Here is a 23,659-nt window from a genome sequence, read left to right on the forward strand (position 1 = left end):
ATGCAGAGCAGGCAAATGCTTTCAATAAACTTTTGCTGCTACCCAGGCTACTCCATTTGCAATTTATATTAAAAAAAATAAATAAATCTAGGCAAATGGCCTGCTAGTCCTTACATGCATGCTGCATGTGAGGGGGATGGAGAGAACATGGCAATTCCCTCTGGCCAAGGGAATACCAACATCTCTGCAAAGGCCACGTACTCAGCCTCACCTCAGCCCATGGTGGATGTACAATGGAGGAACGCAAGACCTGTCACTCCCCAGCACCTCATAGGAGGCTCCTGCCCACATAGGAAGGTGCATGTCATCTGTGCTGCATAATAATACTCATTTGTCAGTCAGGCTGCTCCTTGCAGCCAACGCTTTTCACTGGGGGTGCATTGATCAATTTTTTTTTTGCTGTGCTTAGGGCAGGCAGCAGCAGCACTGGGAGGAGAGGGCTACAGCCAACCCAAAATTCCCCGCAGCCCCCCCACAGCCCCTCTCCCAGAGCTGCTGCCTGCCCCAAGCGCAGCCCTGGACCAGCCCTCTCGCCAGGAACAGGCAGGCAAAGCCACCAGCCCCAGCCCACCCTTGCCCCATGCACAAATCCAGGGACACGTGCCCCCCATGCCTGCCTTGGGGATGCACATCGTGGGTCCCTGCCCCCCTGGATGAGCCACCCACGGCTCCATCCTGCACCTAACCCCACTCCAGCTAGACAGCACCTGCCCCAGCCCATTCCCTCCCTCACCACAGAGGCCTCGATCTGCCCCCCTCACCTCTTCTCCTCCCCCACACCCCTTCCCCCCACAGACTTACTGGCCAGGCGCTGCTCTACAAGCTGCTGGGCTGCATTTCTGGTCGCAGCATTTAAAAATCGGTAACATTATTGACTACAGAGGCCAAAAAAACCTAGAGCTAATAATGTTTTTTGGGTTTTTTTGTTTTTTTTTAAATCGGTGCCAATACAATATGGACTGATATATTGGTGCACCTCTACTTTTCACTAAGGCAACTTATCCAAACTAGGGGCTTGAAAGCTTTGCAATGCACCTTTCTACACACAGCACTCAGGTCTTTTCTTCAGCAGTGGACAAGTATGATCCTCCAAAGTAAAATATGCCATCACCCAGAAAGCAGTAAAATCACTAAGCAAAGAGACTGGTGCTTTTTTCATGACAAGTGCCAACTCCATTGTAGAAGCTTGCTGAGTTGGGTAGGGCACAACGAAGTGCCCACTTTCGGGATTAAGGGAATAAAGAAAAACAGTCAAACAGTAACTGAAGAGACAGACAGGACAAGAGTCACTCAAATACTGTGTTTCCAAGAAGCCTATATATGAAGCCCCTATGTCTGCGTCAGGAGTATGGGTATGTAGAGCATCTTCCATCTGGCTGAATATGCTGCTGGCTACTAAAAAAAAAAAAAAAAAACCAATAAGAACCAGAAGAAACTGCTACAGCAATAAAAAATGCAGCAGAGTTATTGAAAAACCAATGTTAATAAAAGGTATTTATTGAGTAAATGATAAAATAAGTGAGAGCTTAGCTAAATATGACTCCAACAGAAAACAGATCAATGTAGCCCTTCCAAAACTGAATATTTTTCTGAATACTTTTTCAGTTTAGTAGTTTTATTCCACCTTTTAGAAATACCACTGACCACAGCCTCTGCAGGCTTCTGTAATAATTCAAAACTTTGCAGTACTTAGATGGTATAAAAATGCATAATTATACTGTTCTATTTCTCTTTTATGACTTCCAGCCTTGATTTAATGTTAAGGGTATGAACAAAAGAATGAGAACTGCGTCTATTGTTTTATGTACCAGACAAAGAGAAGAGTCAAAAGATCAAAAAGCAAACATCAAAGTCTCTTGAAATCTCACTAGTCTTTAGTATATATAAAAATCAATCATGGTGACAAAATCTGTTATTTGACATTAAAGGGTAATTGTTTTGTGCTTACGTGAAATTTATGGTTACAGTTCAGTAAGCAAAAACTAATTCTAAAAGATGCCATAGCCTGTGGAATGTAAATCTATAATTAAATTTTAATTGGAGGGAGGAAAAAAAAAAAGGAGCAAGGAAAAGCTCTCCACAAAGTGTCAATTTTCTTTTCAGACAAATATTGTTTTAAAGAAGGAAAATTAAATATTTATATTTCTCTCCAGCAGTGGAGCAACGCCACTTATATATAATGATTATCCAGGAGGAAGTTAGAAGCATCACAAAATTCTGCGAGGCATGTTTTTCTCTCTTCTCAAGATAAAAATCCTTCCAGAAGTCTCCATTGAACCTGTCACCTGCTAATGCTGAAAAAAATCCTTCCAGGAGTATTACTAATGCATTCAAATTTCATGAACACCAGGAGATGTCTCTCGCACTGGGGCTGTGGTGCCTTAATATTGGATTACTGCTATTGTTATGCTCGGTTTCAGGTTTTGACACTTTGCAAAGTAAAAGTGGCCTGCCCTTTTACTAAGGGCAGAGGTCCGCTGGCGGAACGTATGGACGTCAGACATATTCTGCATGCTAACATTTTGTCTGCATCTCTTATTCCCAAAGGCAAGTATCCAAAGTCAGGGTCTTCAGGTCACCTTGCGGCGAACAGGTGATGACGTGACAAAGGTGTGCACACGCAAGCAAGCAAAGGATAACCTTGGCCCCAGAGAACATCTCCTCCTTGGGACAAACAAGCCTCGTATGACTCCTGTCACGTTCTTAACCTCTCGGACATGGGAAAACGGGAATGTTCAGAGGCTGCGACTTCCTGAAAGTCTCACCGAAATCAGCGGAAGCTGGAGGCGCCGAATGCCTTTGACGTGCTGGCCACATGCACTTGAATAAGAGGATTTGGACCCGGAAAGCAGGCTGTTACATAGGAAGAAAATTTAAATAAAAAAGGGAAAGCACAAATCTTATTAAAGAACATATTTCTTACTCTCTGGAGCAATGAGAACATTACCCCACATTTCCTGCTGGGGTTTGCTGGACTTGCAGGTTCCTGCTTTTTATCCGGGTGTTTTGCGTGTTGTTTTGTGGATCACACATGCTGTACAACTCACTTGTTTGCCATCGAATATTTGTACAGTTGCTGCTAAATTCTCTGATGAATTCCCCCATCGCTCCACCACCCCTGCTCGCACTCTGTAAATATGCTTTACACTGGCAGCATTTCCTTTTCTCCCAAGGTGAGTGGATACCATGGTATGACCTCATCTGGGGGTTCAATATTCAAGTCACATCAACATTACTAACATTATTTTTACATCAGTATCATTCATTTTTATGTAGATTAATGATAATAAATATGTGCCATATCAACAGACTTTTCATTATGGTCCATTTAACCTCATAAAACATAATTGATTCCTATTTGCTCTATCTGATCTATGCTTACGGCTCGTCGCTGAAGTGTGCGAGAGGAAGGAAAAAAAAAGGGGGCCAGCGAGGGAAGTGGAGTCTCTCTGTGGGAGAGATGAGCTGTTCAAATTACACCCCAGGACGTTCCAATTGGCTTCACAGATCCCTACATGTGGTTTTGGTTGCAGAGGGGCCATGGGGTCCAGATGCAAGCTTATGGATTTTAATCACTTCCAAGCCTACTTCCAGGAAGCCTATCATTTACAGTCTAGAATACTGTTGTATTATTCTTTCCTTTCTCCTATACCAGCAGTTCCCAAACTCTGACAGATTAGGCACCACCAATTTAAAATGATACAACCTTAAATACCACGAGCAAATTCTTTAGTTCAACTTTAACTACCACCAGCAAATTTGTCATATAAAGTAATTACAATATATCTGTTAACGTGTACCACTGACAGGCTGTCTGCGTACCACTGGTGGCACCCGTACCACAGATTGGAAACCACTGTCTTATAGCATCATGCAATGTTAGATCCAAGTAAATCTTCAGGAGTAGGCTGCGAGTGTCCAAGAAGTAGGCTTAGAGTCTGCTGGTTGCACAGGCTCGTTCCTGCAGAGCATGCTGAAGACAAGCCCTTCATGAGATGCAGTTCCCAGGAGGGACACTGCTGTCTACAGAGCTTCACTTGTTAATAAGGAAGGGTATGCTGACACCGTACCATGTGGCCCAATACAGAGCAGGCGTTGAACGACCTGGAGAGCAGGGTAAGTCTGCGTGAATGTGGCTAGGCGGACTCTAGTACCAGACCTAGTTCACGTTTCTCTACGCGCTGCTGCACCATGCAGTATAGACAAACCCTGAGGATCTGACTCGGTTTCTGGGGCTGCAATCTGCCACTGTTGTACTGGCAGAGTTTCTCCGGAGGTCAGGATCTATTCTGCATAGCATTAATGCCAGAAAACAACACTTATCCATCAAGCCCTTAATTCTAGGATTCTTTGAGACTATATAGAAAACTCTGCCTTTTAGTGGCTCGTGGTAAATCAGACTTCAGTACCTGTGCTAAAAACACCCATGCAATCAGATGGAAAGTGCGCTTTCAAAAAACACTAAGTAATAAACAAAACATTAACATCATCTCCTTAGAGCAGAAGATTTCAGTACTTGAGTAAATTTAAGATTCTGATTTGCAAAAAACAATCTTTAACAAAGAGTTTAGTGTTAGTACCTTTTAACTTTTTTGCTGTGACAAGAGAACTATAAATAAGCTCAACGGATTTGTTTTAGAAAGTGGGTAAATATTTTATTTTATTCTGCTTAACTTATGTACCCAACTACAAGATAACTCTATTTCATAATTTTTATTGAAAAATAATATTTAATACATCTGACAGATATAGATATATACATATATAGAGATTATTCTATATTATATTATATACATTTTTGCTGTATATAGGACTACATTGAACATCTGGACAGAATGAATGAACAATGCAGAGAAGGAAGGAAAATTTCAGTGTTAATTAAAGTTATTTGGGGCAGGGGAATGTGTGTTTTAAGAACAGAGATTTCTTGCTATATATATATATATATGAGAGGAATGGAGATTTGTTGTTTATTATAAACACACACACACACACAAAAAGAAATCTTCCTTCTTACACACACACATGCGGGTGTGTGGGCATGTGTTTTTATTAGATTTTTGCCTGCTCTGACAGTTAAACCAATTTAATTGAGTTTAAAATAATCTGGAAAACTTTACCTCTAGATACACGGCTAACAAAGGCTTTCAACTAACACACTGTGTGTTAACCAAATCACTTAAGGTGAATTTTATCATGTGGAAGTAATATCCTCTAGTGTACGTAAAAATCAATTTAATTTTTCTGGGAAAGGAATCCATTGTAATTTGAAAGTTCACCTGCCCTGCATTTCCCTTAACAGGTTTATCAATTTTTAACATACCCAGGGTATAATAATCTTCAATACCACATATGAAATGTTAACAGTGATGAAAAATGCCGAGAGAGACTTCAGGATTTGGGGATGCAGCGTCTTAACTGGGGAGCTAATCATCTCAGCAGGAGAAACAAATCAGGAGAGGAATAATGCAGGGGCTTTGCGTTTCACTTGACTCTTCCCAATAAGCATGTCCAGACGAAGGTCTGAAGACATAATTAAAGAAAACTGAAGCAGGATTTCCAAAGACTTCTCACTGTGAGGCAATGCTGGAAAAAATCCACCTTTTCCCACTGAGACAAAACAGTTCGATGGCAGAGCATTCGACAGGCAGGAGAGGCCAAACAAGCCAGCAAGGCTGGCTCAGAAGGAAGGGACCGACCACGAGCCTTTGCACTTTCTTTTCTTCTCTTGGCAGAGACGTTCCTTTTAGGAGAGACTTTGATGGCCTCTTCGGACCAGATGAAAAGCCAGCTTTTTCTCGAGGGATCTGAAACTCCACTCGCAGTAAGCCTGTTTGGAGCAGTAAGCTTTGGCAAGCTGCACATGTACTGGGTAGACACAGCTGGCCCAAAGGCTTCAGCTGAAGGATACAGGCAGGGTCCAGTTATACAGCAGCAGAAGCAACCAAACAGATGGAATCTGCTCCAATTATGACAACTCCTATGTTTGTCTCATCCTCGCAAACTGGAGGCATGAAAAACCCAAGCAGATGTCAGAAGGGCTATTTACAGAGGATGCTTTTCTTGCCAAGTGAGTGAGAAAGAGGCATCTTTCTAAAGCAAAAAGTTTAAACTACACTCACCACATGCAAAGATCAGACTGATGAACAAAGAAAGCAAAATAAGGGAAGTCAGAGTTTACCGCCACATTTCTGGGTTGTGAGCTCCAATTCCCCCGTTGAATCTATTCAAAGAGCCATCTTTTATTAGAAAGTAGGGGCTGGGAGACCCGACCATCTGCTGGACGTGTTCAGCTCCGATGCTAAGCTGTATCTGCTTGTGTGCATGTGTAAAATCCCCGGCACCAATACCCACACCTGCGCATTACAAATCTGCATAACTATAAGAGCTCTACGAAAATGTATTAACATCTATATGTGTGCTTCTAGGTTAACAACCACATGTTGAACATGTATATGTAATATATACATGTTATACACGTATATGTAAAAGCACTTCATCTGCAAGGAAAATATGAGCACAGATCAATGCCAACTGCTAAATGCTTAATAAATTGGTACCTTTTGCCCAAAAACTTCATCCATTTCCATCCCACTGCTGGCCCCCACACTATTTATGTCTGTACTTGTTTAAGTAGGACCAGGAGATCCATGGATGACAAGTGCTACATGAGGGCAAAGCATGATTACTAGATGGTCACCTTAGCCTTTCCTCCCCTCCACCCTCCCAGATGAGAATCACTGAGCCAGAAGCTAACTGCAGAAGAGACCTGGAGGGGCCTTAAGGATAAAAATGTTGAAAACCAGTGCTCCAGCTGGTGCCAAGTAAGGGCAGCTGGATGGGTAAATCCTAACCCCGGCATGCCCCGCGCTTCCCACGGTCTGCCGCCTTCCTGTCCCCGCAAGCTCCTTTGTACCTGATGGGGCAAGGGCAACCCCCACGAGTGAGACTGGTCCCGAGGGGTCTCATATGCTAGTCACAGCCACTCCAGCCAGCCCTGGGAGCATGGGAGGAGTGGAGAGATGAGCCAGGCTGCAAAACGTGGCTCCGACTCTGTGTCCACCAGCAACAGTACGCTGCTGGGAGCTGGCAAAGGGGGGCAGTGATGGCAGCAGTCAGTGGCAGCCACAGGGCACCGAACAGACGGGGCGGGCGGCGTGGCGCTCCGGTTCACAATCACTGCCCTGACACACTCGGTGCCTTCACATGGGGTCAGTGAGCTGAATAATAGTGCATGGGGTCATAGAGCTGGATTTATCTGAATCCGCACGTCTGTGCTGTCTGTTCGCCTTAATTGCAGCTTTGATGCTGGGATTTTCTGGCATTTGTCATTTTAAACAAAAACGGTTTGCGGCATTCGGATGAGTCTGGAAGTGCTCAGTAATATAATTCCCCGAAAATCTATTCCTATTGCTCCAAAAGAGCCCAGCAGAGGATTTACTTAAATTTATATAGGCACTGGTCAATTCACACATTATGTTCTTAATGCTCTTGTATAAGCAAAAGCACGTAACTGGGCCATGGAAGTTCAGCTTAATGATGCTTTACAAACAGCAGGAATTCGATAAAGGGATTTTTAAAAAGGAGAAACTTTGTAAACAATCTCCATTTTAAGCGAGAGCAGAAGAGGATCAAATGAGTTCCCTAAGCAAACGGTATTCTTCACAGAACATGGCTTGGCCAGCCCCTACGCTTCACCCATGCGTCCTGCCGTCAGAAAGACCCACAATTGCCCAAGAGCACAGAAATGTATTACTCTGGGTTTCCTGCCAATAATGTTAGCACAATCAACTCCAACACCAAGTCAGCTCTTAAAATAAAACACAGTCCAAATTTCAAGTCTTAAGGTTCTTTTCTTTGCTAACGTGCATGGCCATGGCCTGCCGCTTGATTCAGTCAATTAGTTACAGCACACATTAGAGTGCACTAGATCCAGTTGTCTCAAGTACATGCCGATTCATGTCTTAAAGCATTATGTACCCACTGCAAGAGGAACCAATGCAACATACAGTACACTTTTGCAGAATTTTCCGAGCACGCCTTTACTTGCAAACAGACAAGATTTTGCAGGGGGTCTGGGAAACATAAGGGGCACTGGGTTTTGCCAGACTTGCGGAGATCAGCTGTCACTACATAACATTTTCTAGTGCTAAAGCTTTCCGTAACTAGAGAAATACTACTAGTTCTAATAATCCAGATAACAGCTTTTAAATTTTTAACACACACAGATGTAAGCAGATTCCAATTAGGGCTTCTTCACCTCTACAACATCGTGTCCCTAGGGGATCAATATGCACTTCATCAACAGTTGTTGATAATGATGTGTCACCTATCAAGATAACAGTCTGGATGTAATAACATCTGTTACATTCCTGTGTTAGGAAACTGGGAACGTAGTTTTTGAACACATCAAATTTGACTTTTAATTACCCTATTACACCTTCTGTTCAGTTATTAGCCAGCATTAACCCATAAGGTCATTTCAAATATTAAGAACTACATAATTCATTCCTATGAAGTTATTATTCTCATGTGAACAAAAACAGAAAGGTTTTTTTCTCGAAAGTCATATCTCACAGAGAATTAATATTCTCTATCTGGTACTCTGAAGGCCACCTGTAAAGAATTCTCCTTTACACTACAAGAAAATTAAATACAGTACCTCAGGTCAAAGAGTTAAAAATAATTGGACTAAGGCAGTGTACTAAATTTTAATTGCTGTAATTTAAATACTAGCATATTCCAGTAATTTAAACAGCATAGATTCATTTTTTATATTGCATTCTTTAATATAGCAAGACCTTTTGGGCAACATATTAAGTAGGCCCATAACTAAAATACGGGTAAAAGTACCAATAGTACTATATTTCATATGATTTCTTACAGCAGATATTAGTCCACTGCCTTGTACTAGAGCTGTTTTTTCTGCTCGTAACTGGTAATGGGCCTATTCCAATCTTTTTAAAACAACCCACTGGTTATGTGTCTCACTACCTGCTCCAACAAAGCAACTCTTTGCTGATCAACAGCGCGCTACATTTGGTGACGAGCAGGCATGGGGTTACAATTGTGAGCTCATATTCCAAAAAAATCTCTGTAATTCTTTGGATAGGGAAGACCTATTGGGTCCTTTGTTTCCTGTTCCTGCCGACTGCAGGACCCTTCCCCATACCATGTTTTTCAAATGTGCTCTTCATCTGGGCTTTAAAATACCCCAAACATTGCGACTCCTACCTAGACCACAGAGGTTTTGACTCTGACTTTCAGAGCATGCACGTTGGCTTCTCAACTGCTGCCCATGCTACAACTGCACTTTTCACAGCTCTGCCAAATGCAGTCATATTGTTGAGCTAAACTCCCATGTACATGAAAGAGCAAAACCTGCAGCTTTTACTCAAGAAAAACTCGTATTGTTCGAAGAACCAGAAGACAAACATTTTGGCGCATACGTGGATATGGAAAAGACACTGTTATGGGATCATGTTCAGCCACACACCCCTTAAGCAAGTAATGAAATGACAATAGTAAATGCCTAAATACCTGTCTTTTCAAAGTACCATGTATTCACTAATCTATCAACACTGCTATGAGTAGGCAGGCATTTTCTATCCATTCGCACTCTTTAAAATAGGAAACAACCATCTCTGGGGAATGAAATCTATTCCTCTAAGTATTTACAAACCCTCAAAGTCTGAGCAACTCAAAGCCTTTCAAGTATTTATAGTCACTACACCCATCTAAGGTAGGGCAGCCCAAATACCTCCATTTCAGAGATGAGGAGCAGAGACTCCGAGAGGCTAAGTAACTTGCTCATGATTTCACAAGAAGGCTGTGGTGGAGCCAAGACTTAAACCCATGGCTCCAAACTCTCAGGTGCTAGCAATCAGCTGTTTTTCAACCCACAATCTGCTCCCAAGACCCTGCAGTGAGTAGATGACATTTAAAACCAAGTGCAGCTGGCTGAAAATTCAAAACAGAAAATGAAAAATAATCTTTAAAGGGTTTCCCTCACTTCACTCTTCAAAAAAGTTGTATCATATCAAGAGCAACCTAGCCTGGAAGAATTCGATCTACGAATGTTTCTTCCTGTCTGACTGGCAGCGTGCCGGACTATGATTTCTACATTTTTTATCCCAGGGTTATCCGACTTCACTTTGCTGATCTGAAGAGTAACGGGAAAGAAAAGATATTGCAAAATACCTAATTCCAGGAGTTTTAATGAGAAAAGTCATTGCACTAGGATCAAATGCCAAAGAAAAGATGCTCATGGGAAACATTTACCACCAGGGCTGTTACAGGGGACCACGGTGTCCATTACAGGACGATGGGCTGTGCAGTAAAGGAAATGTCACTTGGGCAGCCGTTAGAAACACAAATAGGAACAGCCACGAAACGTGTCCAACCAGCTTCTATAAACAAGGTACAAAACACAGGGAAAGTCACGCATGTTGCAGACTTAATTATATTTCCCTGAAAACTCCCGTAGAGAAAACAATGCATTTCAGCGATACCGTCGCATTTGATGTAGCGTAAAAATATGAGTTTCATAAAAATAATTTTTGAGCAAGCCAAAAACCAAGAAAAATGCTACTAGTGCATCGTTTTAAAATGATGATGTTTGCAATCCCCATAATACCAAGCTTCAGAAATTCCAAAACTGCAGATTCAGGCCTCCAAAACACATATGACTGACTTTAAAAAGAGGAGATGGATCTTCTTCATTAATGAACGTGGGCCTGTCTTTGTTTGCTTTCAGGAGCGCTCAAGATAAGATTACTGGAACGGACAACAGTAACTTACAAGACATTGTGAAAGAGTCATTCGAAAAGGAAAAAGGGCCTAGTCCATGTATTAACTCTTGCTTTTTTAGAACCGCTGCTTATTGATCTGTCCATTGTATGCCGGGAGAAATGCAAAAAACTAAGTAGAGCACAGAGCGAGAGTCTTCTCTTCAAATATTTGTTCTATTTCAATGCAACTTATCATAGGTAACTGAAGGTACAAACACCTGGTTTAAACTTAAAATAGGATACAGGTCCTTTTAATTCTCCCTAAGCAATACTGGACTGCACCCTATAATATACTGAGATGGTAGCCTGATACAGTCAAAATTTTTGATGTTGGAAACAAGATGATTAAAAACGTTGAGCTGTGAGGAGGTCCAATCTGAACTGCAACTTCTCTGTTGATCCCTTTACAAACTCCAACACCCGAATCAAATCTCAAACATATGTAAACCCTACTGGAGTTTTATGGACCTTGTCCAAAGGAGTCCACATTATCCAATGAAAACTACAATAGATACATTCTTCCAGCTCGCAATACATTTCAACTCCAGCTCCCAGCAATTTGGCCACGGGAAAGCTTGCATTCATCCAATTTCTCAAACAACTCCTTGTCTTTTTGGCAGAAGTACTTTATAACTCAATTTTGAGGAAAAGAAAGGGGGGGGGGGGGGGAAATGAAAGAAAGAAGAAAAAATGTGAAGGGATAACGAAAAAGTGACAGCTTCCTTCCAGATGCATAACTCCCAGAGAGATTTTAGAAAAATCGGAACCATATTTTGCCTTTTATTGGCAGGGTACACATAACACTTCATTAGTTTACTTGATCACCCATGAACTGCTTGCGTGCTTCAACTGCAGCTTCAATCAAACCGTCCCTTATTTAAAAAAGGCCAGCGCCTTCACAGATCAATTTTCTAGCGCCGACCAAAAGGCAAAATAAAAATAGATAAATAAATAAATAACCTGCAAAATCTAAGCTGCAAACCTGCAATCGCTTGTTTACACTCAATTAAGCAGAAAATAAAACCCCTCCTTTGAGAAGGTTATCTGCGAAACACGAATGGAAAGAGAAGTAGGAAAGGAAAAGCAGACAGGAACCCGCGTTCAAAGCAGCCTTACGCTATTTCACTAGTAAAAGGAGTGAGATAAGATTTAGTTGCCTGCAGCAGACAATTGTCTGAGCTAAAAAATGAGATTATATGTTCATACCTTCGGCCATCTCTGCTGTAGGTAAGCACACAGCCAAAACTTCACCTGCCACTATCAATCCCCAGGCCCCCTGGAGATGAAAGACAAAATCCAGCCCGACTCCAAATGTATTAATTTCAGCAGAGCAAGATTTGGGCTTAAGTCTTAAACTGACTTAAATGTGGCAAGGGTCAAAATTTAGCCGTCAGCACAAGAATGAAAGGGGTTTTCTAACTCCAGGTTTGCAGCGCTATAGGCCAGGTCCTCCTACAACAGACCCACCAGAGGGTTTTAGGAACTCTTCTAGCAGAACCCAAACTACCAGGTCTTGCCTGAAGCAGATCAGTTGTCCCGGATCTCGGCTCTCCTCCCTTCTTCTGCTAGGCCCCTTCATCACGCTGCAAACAAACCCCAGGTAAGAGAAGCACATCCTATAAAAAAGCAGGTGCACTGTCAAAACAACATCTTGCACCCTGGGGTCCCACATTTGCGTGCTTGGCTTTGGCTGGAGGCCGTTCTTCCCCATCAAACCCCTCCGAAACCTGCAAGAAAAGTTTCACCACAATATGCCCTTCCCCAGCTTAACATGACGGCTTCCAAGATGCACACAATCAAACGGTTCTGCAATTGTTTTTAGACACGAACAGCCACACACACAGTCTTTCCACTGACGGCTAGGTTACAAGCACTTCCTCGCACCAGCTGTTGCACTGAATCAGCAAGAAGCCTACTCAGATGAGGAAGCGCATCCAAAAGTTAGCATATTTGACCCCAAACTGCCGCATTTCTGCTGCCTCGGACGTTCCAGCCCTTCAGGGAGGTGCAAAGTTCAAGTTATTTGGTGGCGGGAGAAACCTCCCAAGGTTTCCGCTGGTCTTCCAAACTACAGACATCCTACAGGGATACTGGCTTCATTGCTTCCTTTTCCTTCCTCATTCAGGCCTTGAGGCTAAGTACATTCAGGAGCATTAAGGGGAGGTTGAATCGATTCAAAGTGGCTGCCTGATCTCAGGTAAGTCAGGATGGGGAGGGCTAGCCAGAGAGTTGGGGGTCCAGCTCATTTATTTTCCTTTTTGTTTTAAAGACAACGTGGTCCTCGGGCTGAAGTAGCATCTGCAAGCCGGCGCACAGATGAAGGTGTGTACCTTTCTCTTGGATTTGGGTAACGGTATATTCCACCGTTCTCTGGCATCTGTTTTCTGCAGTAGTTTGCAATGGTCAGCAGCACCTTGCCCTTAAAACAGAGTTCCTAGTTCATCATCTTTAATAACTAGTGAAAAACATGACTCACGCTCTCTGTGGCAGTTTGTCCCCCTTGAGAAATAATATATTGCAGATTTTTATTAAATCTTGAAATACTTACTTGCAATCGGTGACTCAGACAAATCTGGAGAGTATAAATTTAGAGTTGTATCTTTATATATTAAGCAGCTTCCTTAGGGCCCCGATTTGTTTGAAAAAATTAGAACTATTGATTTTTTGGCATGTGTGCAATGGAAAGGTCTCCCAGATCTACACCTTTGTATCAGAAAATGTCTTTGGTGGCCCAAGACCTCATCGAGGTCTCGCTGTTTTTAAACTGCTGTTAAATTTTAAATTCCTGGTTTTAACTGATTTAGTTATGTTGGTGCAGTTGTGTGGACACTCATGGTGATTTAGGTTAAACATGTTCCCCACTGATTTAAGCTAAACCAAAAGGCCTTCTCAAGTGAAACAAGTGCCCAAGCAGATGTCTGCAGCAGTACATGTAAACCGACACGCATTCACGTGCTAAATAATTAATGCAACTTCCTCATGTGGGCAAAACCAGAGAGAAATAATTACGAACCCAGGCGATTTCTCTACACATCGAATAGGCCTAAGACCACAGCTGCATCACGTGTGCCATATTTTAAATGATGGATCATGAAAAGAGCTGTTTCCTGTACAATGTATAATGTTTTACACATCCAGGACTCCACAAAGGACCTGTCTTCGCGGTATGGTAGGACCTAAAGCTCCCACTTGGCAAAGATCCTACCAGTGTGGTACACATACACACACGTGCTCTCTCTCTTTCAAAGAGGCAGTCCCTGCCCCAAAGAGCTTGCTGGAGGATGGAGACAGGAAATAAGAACCAAAAGCTGAACAACCTGTCCAAAATTGTGCAGAAGGTCACGGGCCAAGCCAAGAACAGCACCCAGGTCTCCTATGCCTCAGTCAACGCGGTTCCAGGCTGCCTTGTCCCCAAGGCGGATTCAGCTCATCCCGCAGTCTCCACAAGCAAGCGGTGGCCAACATGCAGGCCCAATACAAACATTTCCACTTCGGGCCCCTGAAGCATTTTGCCACTAAGTCTGAAGGAACTGGTCTCCAGCCCAGAATTTTTAGACACATCAACCTGTGACAAGCACGCGCAATCTTGCCCCTGTCTGTTACTGGCAATTTAAATGGAAAACTCTCCCCATTAGTCTCAGACCAGGACTGTGAAATCTCAGGAGATGGGAAACACAAGTCAGTATGAACAAAGTACAAGGGAGACGTGTCAAGTAATTTGGTAGAGCCTTTTTGAATTTCAGACTATGATGCTGAACAAAACAGGCCGTTTGCCATGTTTTATGTAGATTCAGGGTCTGATTCTCTCTCCGTTGCCTTTTATTGTCATTCTGTGTACTATAGGACACATCCCAGCTGAGTTGGGGACCTCACTGTTTGAGGTCCTGGGCACACAGAGGAAGAAACCACACCTGCCCTTTAGGGCCACGTCCACGTGAGCAGGGGCTTGCGTTTGCAGTAGCACAAACAGCAGCGGCACAAATCTGTGCTGCTGCTTTGTGCTGCAGTGCACGCGGGGACCAGCCCAGGACTGCCTGCTCCCTCATCTCCGTGCGCTGCGGAGCCCCGTGCTGAGCCACCCTGCACCCAGCCAGCTACCCCCTGGCTCGCTGGGGCTCAGCGTGCCCTGGGCTGGCGGGTCCCCCATCTCTGCATGCTTCAGCGCAACGGCTCCAGGGTGCCTCAGTGTGGGGACTACATCAGTCACGGCACGTGGCACTACAGAGCACTTTGCACTGCCTTTTTTTTTCTGGGGAGGGGGGATGCTATTGGGAGACCCCAGTAGCAAATTTTGCCCCAGCACTGCAAATCAGCAGTGCGGGGCACAGTTTAACGTGCACCATGTGCGGTCTATGGCAGGGCAAGGAGGTTTGCGGTGCCACAAACAACATGTTCCTACATTGCTGGATCTTGCCTAGGAGTCAGAGCAAGGACTGCAGGACAGGAATACAGCCTGGAAGCAGAGTGAAGAATGCAGTGCTGAACAGATGCATTTCGGGGAGGTTGCTCCCACCAGCACATTAGCTGTGTAACTCTTTTAACACCTTGCCAAGTGAGCATGGGACGCACGATGTTATAACAGCACCATTTTGCACTGTAAATGACTACATCAAGTACAGGGCGGTAGAAAAAACTCACCCACCACCTTTTAAGAAGAACAGAACGGCCTGGCTTTGGAGAGTCGCTCTTTCACTATCTAGCCGCAGTGTGGAGCAGCATAGCTGGCATCCTGAGCTGAACTGTGACTTCAGGACCCTGCAACCTACATTACTCTAATTTAGGTGACAGCAAACATGACTTTGTCATTTCAGTAAACACAATTCTCATGTAATCACCTAACTACCAGAAGTGGGGCTTCAATACTTGTGATAAAATTACAAACATGGCAACGCTGGGAATATGGGTCAGCAACCTACTTCCGAAGCCAGATATGTCAGATGGGACTAGCCGTCTGCAACATGAAGGAGACTGATAGAAATGGAGGGAGATAATCAGGCTCAGGAATTAACATTAAAATTGGAGTTAAGAGTGAGTATCTCCCTGATGAAAGAATTTTGCCATTACAGATAAATCATAATCACATTTGTAATTAAAGATTCCAAATCCCATAACTACAAGGTGGCACTGTATTACTATGATTCCCATTAAAAACCAAAAACAGACAGAAATGTTATATGATATATTATAGTTATAAAATATATATTATATACAAAAGATAATATGTTTATTTTATATATATATATATATATATATATATATATATATATATATACACACACACACGTACACATTTCATCCCACAAAAATATTGTTTTTATGTAGCTCAGTGTAACACTAATCGCCCATTGGTTTAGTCCCATTCAGCTTCAAAAAAATCCACAAGACAGCACGTACCCTCTGACCAAGTTGCACGGTTCAAGTTCTAGTATCTAATAGATGGATACATCAATATCTCTTTAAACTTTAAATATTTAGCTTGGTGTTTAAAATTAATGCTGGAAAATTAAAAGAACCTTGCAACACCTCCAGTGCAAATTCTCTCCTATAAAAGTCCCAATTTTAACAGCCCAGATCTCAGGAACTACTTCTCTAACTTAATGAGCCCTGGCAGCCATTCAAATTAAACACTCTATTGTGCAAGGAGCTAATTATGCTGAGATTAAACCCAGAGAGTAAGAGGGACATTTACTGTACTTCTAGCAATTAGAACAGCTCTCAGTACTGGAGAATACAACTTGTATTTTGTAATTTTGAAAGATGTCACTACTAATCCAATAAAAAAATTGCACAAGCATGCACATGCATACAAGATTGATTTAATTTTTATAACATTTTGCAACCGCTTCCATCCCTTTAGTCGCTCACAAAATATCCTCATCACTCCATGTCACTTGTTTTACACTATTTGTCCTATATCAGGCAGTTCAGACTATACTCATAGTTTCATAGTTTCTAGGGTCGGAAGGGACCTGAGCAAATCATCTAGTCCGACCCCCTGCCATGGCAGGAACGAATACTGGGGTCAAACGACCCCAGCAAGATGTTCATCTAACCTCCTCTTAAAGTCCCCCAGGGTAGGAGCCTGCACCACTTCTCTTGGAAGTTGGTCCCAGACCCTAGCCGCCCTGACCGGGAAGTCACGCCTCCTGATATCTAACCTAAACCTGCCCTCTGCCAGCTTGTGACCGTTGTTCCTGGTCACTCCTGGCAGTGCTCGGGGGAACAGGGACTCCCCCAGTGCCTGCTGGTCCCCCCTGACTAGTTTATAACAGGCCACTAGATCCCCCTCAGCCTTCTCGTGTGGAGGCTGAACAGGTTCAGGTCCCATTGCCTCTCCTCGTAGGGCCTGCCCTGCTGCCCCCAACCATGCCAGTGGCCTCCTCTGGACCCTCTCCATGCTGTCCACATCCCTCCTGAAGTGTGGCGCCCAGAACTGGACGCAGTACTCCAACTCAACGTATTCATGTCTTAATCCCTCAAATATTTTTCTGAAAGGCAATTAAGCGGTAAATTCTCTCGTCCCCTGGCAAAATATAAGGAAAGAAAGTATATTTGCTCATTCAGTGTCCTAATGCACGGTGGACGTAGTCTTTCTGGACTTTAGGAAGGTCTTTGACACTATCTCTCACCCCATTCTCATTAAAAAATTAGGAGATTGTGGTGTCAATGCCTACAGAGGTCAAATGGGTCGCCAATTGGCTGGAGGGCCACACCCAGAGCGTGGTGGTGGACGGGTCATTGTCGACCTAGAGGGACGTGGGCAGTGGGGTCCCCCAGGGCTCGTTCCTCAGGCCCGCACTGTTCAACATCTTCATCAGCGACTTGGACAAGGGGGTGAAAAACACCTTGGTCAAATTTGCAGACAAAGTTAAGATGTGGAGAAACGTGGGCACACTAGAAGGGAGGGACAGGCTGCAATTGGATCTAGACAGGTTACAGGGGTGGGCGGATGAGAACAGGATGGGTTTCAATATGGACAAGTGCAAGGTGCTGCACCTGGGGAGGAAGAACCAGCACCATACCTACAGGCTGGGGAACTCCCTTCTCGTCAGTGCAGAGGCAGAAAAGGATCTTGGAGTCATTATAGACTCCAAGATGAACATGGGCCAGCAGTGTGGGGACGCAGTCAGGGAAGCCAACCACACCTTGTCATGCATCCACAGATGCATCTCGAGCAGGTCCGAGGAGGTGATCCTCCCCCTCTATGCGGCACTGGTCAGGCTGCAGCTGGAGTACTGCGTCCAGTTCTGGTGCCGCACTTCAGGAGGGATGTGGACAGCATGGAGAGGGTCCGGAGGAGGCCGCTCGCATGGTCAGGGGCAGCAGGGCAGGCCCTACGAGGAGAAGCAATGGGACCTGAACCTGTTCAGCCTCCACAAGAGAAGGCTGAGAGGGGATCTGGTGGCTGTCTACAAACTGGCCAAGGGGGACCAGCAGGCACTGGGGGAGTCCCTGTTCCCCCAAGCACTACCGGGAGTAAAAAGGAATAACGACCGTAAGTTGACAGAGAGCAGATTCAAACTAGATATCAGGAGGCGCTACTTCACAGTCAGGGCGGCTAGGGTCTGGAACCAACTTCCAAGAGAAGTGGTGCTCTCCCCTACCCTGGGGGTCTTTAAAAGGAGGCAGGATAGACACCTTGCCAGGGTTGTTTGACCCTAGCATCCTTTCCTGCCACGGCAGAGGGAGGACTTGATGACCTGCTCAGGTCCCTTCTGACCCGACCTACTATGAAATACTGTACTTGCTCAATTCCTAGACAAGGTTCCTTCCCCCACGTCACACGGGCAGGCGGGTGGGCAAGCCTTTCATCTTGGAAGAGAGAGTGAGGCAGCTGGCGGGGGGGAGGACACGACACGCAGCTGCTGCAGCCTGGCCCCCCACTTCCTGCAGCCCCTGCTTCCCCACTGACCCCGCCTACAGCCCTTGCTCCCCCACCCCCACCCATTAGGGTAAGCAGCAGGAAACTGGAGGGTGGCAGGGGGTGTGGGGGGCCTGAGGCTGCAGCTGGGATATGTACTGGGTGTAGGGCTGACATGGTTTGGGGAAGTGGTGGGGGCAGACCAGCAGTAGAGAGCAAGGTGTGTGGGGGATGGACAAGGGGCAGGGGTCAAGCTCCACCGCTGAACGCACCCCCCACCTGCCCTGCACCTGCCCTCTCTGCTGCCTTCTCCACTGCCTGCCCCCTTGCCACTGCTTTCTCTGATGCAACAGTGGAGGGGTGGGGGGTGCAAGCTGAAGACAACCTTCCAGTAATTAGATTCCATACATGGAAAATTATAACAATTTATAGATATTCCATGTACAGAATCAGAATAGGAGGTGGGTCATATTGAATTCAGGGCATCTTGGCTTTGGGTAAATATGCCAGACCCTTCCTTGCTAATACCCCTTCCTTTCTTGACAAAAAAACCTAAACAAACAACTGGTCAGGCTCTTTTTAGTGTTGCCAATAATCTGCAAAGCCAATGCAAGCAGATATTTGGGGGCATAAACTGGAAGTAACTCCACAGAAGTCCCAGGGCTGTAAAATGTGCTAACACCCCTTCCTCTTTACTAAGACTTGCTCATCGTGGGTTCAATTTTGCACGGTCTGAGCAAAAGCTCATCTTTTCCTTAACTTCCGCTGAAGTCTGCTGGAGTTGCAAACATGCAGCTAAGATCACGCTCAATGGGAGCTCTCAGCGCTCCATTCGGTAGCACACCCAAGAGGGGGGACCTCACACATAAAGTTAGACCCAAATGAAGAAAGTTAGCCATAAAGTTAAGATGCAAATGAAAAAAGTTAAACTTAAGAGTTAGCCATCCCTCATGCTGCCTCACAGAAACTGTTTGAGGCTGACAAATATTGGGTCCCTAACAGTACAGTTTGCTGGCAGAAGTGTACCCTGCTCTTGGGAGTGCGTCATGGCAGGCAGCCTCCTAGGACATTCCCCAGCAAAGCCAGCAATCCCAGGGGCATTGTTTTGGCAGAAGTTTCACGGTACTTCTCTCCACCAACTCGCTGCTCCTTTAGCCTCACTGACCTCAGTGGAATTGCAGGAGTGCAAATCAGCCCAGAAACTAGCTCGGTTTTTGCAAGCAACATCTAGCTTAAGCAAGCTGCTACAGCAGTGGTTCGCAGCCATTGAGACTCAAGATACCCCCCGAGGTTGACTCGGGGCAGCCCTTAGACAATGTCAGCCAGGTCTTACTTTTCCCTTGTTTTTTTTTTGACTACAGAAAAACGATAGAACAATTCTTCTGTTGCAAAGAACGCAGAAAGACCACACTAGGTCAGAATACTTCTGACACTGTGGATTCCTATTTGAAAGCTCTGGGCTAATCCAGCGAATCATGCTTCCACACCTAATAGCATGCACACTGTATGGCACTCTGTGGCAGCCCTGAAAGGATCTCAAGGCGCCCCAGGGTGCCGCAGAGCGCCACACAGGACCGGTGTGTCCTGGTTCAGAATGACCGAGCTCAAGTATCTGGGGACAAACCGACACTGCCGTTATTAAATGGAACTTGCAGCAAACAAGATAATCAAAACACAGGCAGTTATTGGGGATTATTAGTATGGCACCCTGAGTCAATCAACAAACTACGTTTAAGCCCATTGTGCTACAGCCATTTCATAATTAACTGCTTAATGCAAATGCTTTTAGTAGGAGAAATCGGCACAGAGGGGTAATTGTTTTCATTAAAAAAAAAAAAAAGTAAATATTGCATGAGATGGCAAGGAATGGAATGGGGAAATGCAGCAACAAATTCATTTTAAGCACATTTTGCAAGTTCCTGAGTTGTTTTCTTTTCCTTGCACAGCTTTGTACTGGGTACTAAACAGATGTGTATCATTCAATTTACATAATCTCATTCCATTTATGAGAAAGATTCACCCCCTGAAGAAGTGGCCCTTTAGACTATGCTCTTCAGTAGCGTTTCCATGCCAAAAATTTAGCAATTTTCCTTTCATGTGTATGCATTTAGCAGCTTTCTGCAGTTTCAAATTTCTCTTAATACAATAGGTAGAATTCAGAATGATACATTCAAATACAACAGCATCCGCATAAAACAAAATCCTGATTTCTGTTCCACCAGTGGATCAGGCCAACAGAAGATAATGATGATTACAAATAATATTTTAGTTCTAGCTACATGTTGGCAGCATTTTAATTTAATGCATTTAAAAAACAATCCAAATGGATCTAGACCTGTTGGATGAAAAGCCCATTCCACTACCAAGGGCTTTTTCAAAATCTAGACAAAATGTTGTTGACTGCTTGACTAAATTGCAGTGATGAGAGAAAAAAAAAAAAATACTAAAAAATTCTTCCTTGTCCCAAAGTCTGTCAGGGAGGAACACAGCAGTTTTGTTAGTCCTCTCTCAATCACTAAATTAAACATTTTTATGAAAAGTTTATCATCTTGATTCAAGAAGAGAATAGGTATTTGACAAATGAATCTCACTGCATCTTTCTTTGATTTGAGAGAGTTCACAGATGAACAGAACGGTCCAGAAGAGTATTCGTTTTTTGATGATGTTGCAAAAGCTTTTGTAAATACAGGATGCTTTTGGTGAAAAAGGATTTGCAAAAGTCTCATAAGTTCTTCTAGCACAGGTGCTCTGCCTGCATAAATATACCATTTAACTCTGGAAACCTTCACAAATGTTCTGATATTTTTCCAAAGCTCCAGTTTTTCTTAAAATTTCTCACTGTTATGATTTAATCTTAACGGGATATTTTTTAATTACCAATATAGATACTCAGGATGAACTATATATATATATAGTACATGAAAAAAAGTTCTAAATCTTTTATTAAACTCCTTTGTGGATGTTATTAGTTTCCTTGTTTCATTCAATAATTCAACATTTGCACATTAACTCTCTTCTTAATTATCAAGCAAGAAACTTTTCTGTTTTATTCCCATACCAGCACCATTCATATGCACTTGCATTAATACATTTTAATGCTTTTTCTCTCTTTTCAAAAGTTAATTGTCTATCGTCTTGTGTGGTAGCATTTAAGTAATGAGTATTCTCATCTCTCTACTATTTTTTCTCTAATTTTGGGGAGAGGGCATAAAAAATTATCTAGTTCTCTTTCTTTTTCATTTCCCCCATATGAATATTCTATGCCACGCCTGATGACTAAATCGAATGCTACCCAATAAATTATGAGCGATTTTCCTATATTAGCATTTGTCTCTTCAAAGAGTTTAATTTTCCCTTTCATCATTTTTCTGACTTTTGTCTTTAAGGGAAAGGAAGTCAAAGCCCGCCTTCCCGCACAACTTATCCCTGGATCTATCCTCAGCTCTCCTGTTCAATCACATATCCAGTTCCAAGGAGGTAATGATATGACACAGGTGAGAGATGTGTGAGTTCATGCCGAATTATATAAGGACTGAATTAAGCACAGGCTCAGACCTGGATGTTCAATTTAAAACTTTTAGTGTTTCACAAAGTCATAAACTAAGGAGGTCTGTTGGTTCACAAGGTTCCCAAATCAGGCCCTTGCTTTCTAACCCGGAGGCTAGGTGCGGCTGCCTGATTCAGTAGTCTCAGAACTGGTCAACAGCTCATTTAAAAGGAGTCCCTTATCTTTTTTTAGACAAAAGATACAAAACTGTCCCCACTCTGCTCTGAGTGAGGCATCTAACATAACTTTACTATTACTTATATACAATAACCCATATACATATGCATTTCTAATTTTTACTTCTATTGGTTACTAGTTAACCCATCTACATCATAATATCAGGTGACACGCTCTTTATTATAATTTTTACGCTTTTTATGTTAATTCTTAATGACCTAACTACAACATTTACCAGACTTTGCTTGCATAATATGCGGTTATCTTTTGTTATCTTTCGTCATCGCGGTTTAGCCATGCGGTTTCCGTATTTCAAGATAGAAGCTGCTTGCTTGCAATTTTTATCATATCGATAGCATTCTTCTTCAGGGGTCAGATGGTGATCACCAGAACGTCAATCGCTGACTTCTCAACCTCCTTGAAGCATTCTGGGAGTTTTAGTGGCTTGTTAATTATGCTAGGCCTTGTTTAGCATAAGCGCCATCTCACAAGAGATGCTAGCCACGGCGCTCAATGCGAGACTGCAAGGTGCTCAGATACTACAGAGACAAGTACTACACGAGCATGTGGGTCAAACAAGAGTGCAGTACACTGAAACATGAATCAGAGAGGGCAGGACAGGGATATTGCATATTTGAAGGTCTTTGTCCTTTCTGCACACCAGCCTAAATGTAAGCCTTTGCCGAACGTTTCTATTGTCTCTCAGTTTTTTCTAAATGCCTAGGAGTCATCTGAGGAGTAATCTAAATGATATTGTGGAGCAAGGTTAAAGTCTTCTGCAAATAAATATTAGCTCAATAGCTCAGCAGACTGAGAGTATAAAATCACCAAAGATGCATGGTACCTCTCCCCGTTTGAGTATAAATATAATGTCCCCTGAATTTATTAGTGATATTAGGATGCACCGTCACATTGTAGCTATTATTTATTCATTTTTAATTTGAATAGGGCGGAAATTAATTTGCCAATAGTACCAACTCCTTGAACATTAGCTGATCTGCCTGCCAAAAGAACTCAAAGGACCCATCCTCTTTTCAGTCCATTAGCAAAGTCTTTATTTAGATGAATATCTTACCTGGAAATCATCTCCACACACTATATTGGCTCACGTTCTCCCTTCTCCAGAAGTGTTGTAAAGATAAAAAGTCAAGTGCACATACCGCTGCTGGGAAAACCCTCACTCCAAGGGCCTGATCTCATGAAGACTTCACCATAAATGAACCCTTCATCTGCTCAGAGACCCACAGCAAAATCTGTGGAAATCCTATGTGATTCAGGTCACCT

At 43.5% G+C, this 23,659-nt stretch overlaps 1 protein-coding gene across 5 annotated transcripts in view; it reads right to left on the reverse strand.

Annotated features, from left to right (window-relative positions):
• Positions 1-23,659, reverse strand: part of PTPRG (protein tyrosine phosphatase receptor type G) — a 449,911-nt gene that overhangs the window by 253,047 nt on the left and 173,205 nt on the right. The gene's annotated exons all lie outside the window — the stretch shown is intronic.

The sequence above is a fragment of the Crocodylus siamensis genome, chromosome 11 (genome assembly GCF_052110815.1).
Source record: "Crocodylus siamensis isolate JL-2025a chromosome 11, ASM5211081v1, whole genome shotgun sequence".
Taxonomy (NCBI): domain Eukaryota; kingdom Metazoa; phylum Chordata; order Crocodylia; family Crocodylidae; genus Crocodylus; species Crocodylus siamensis.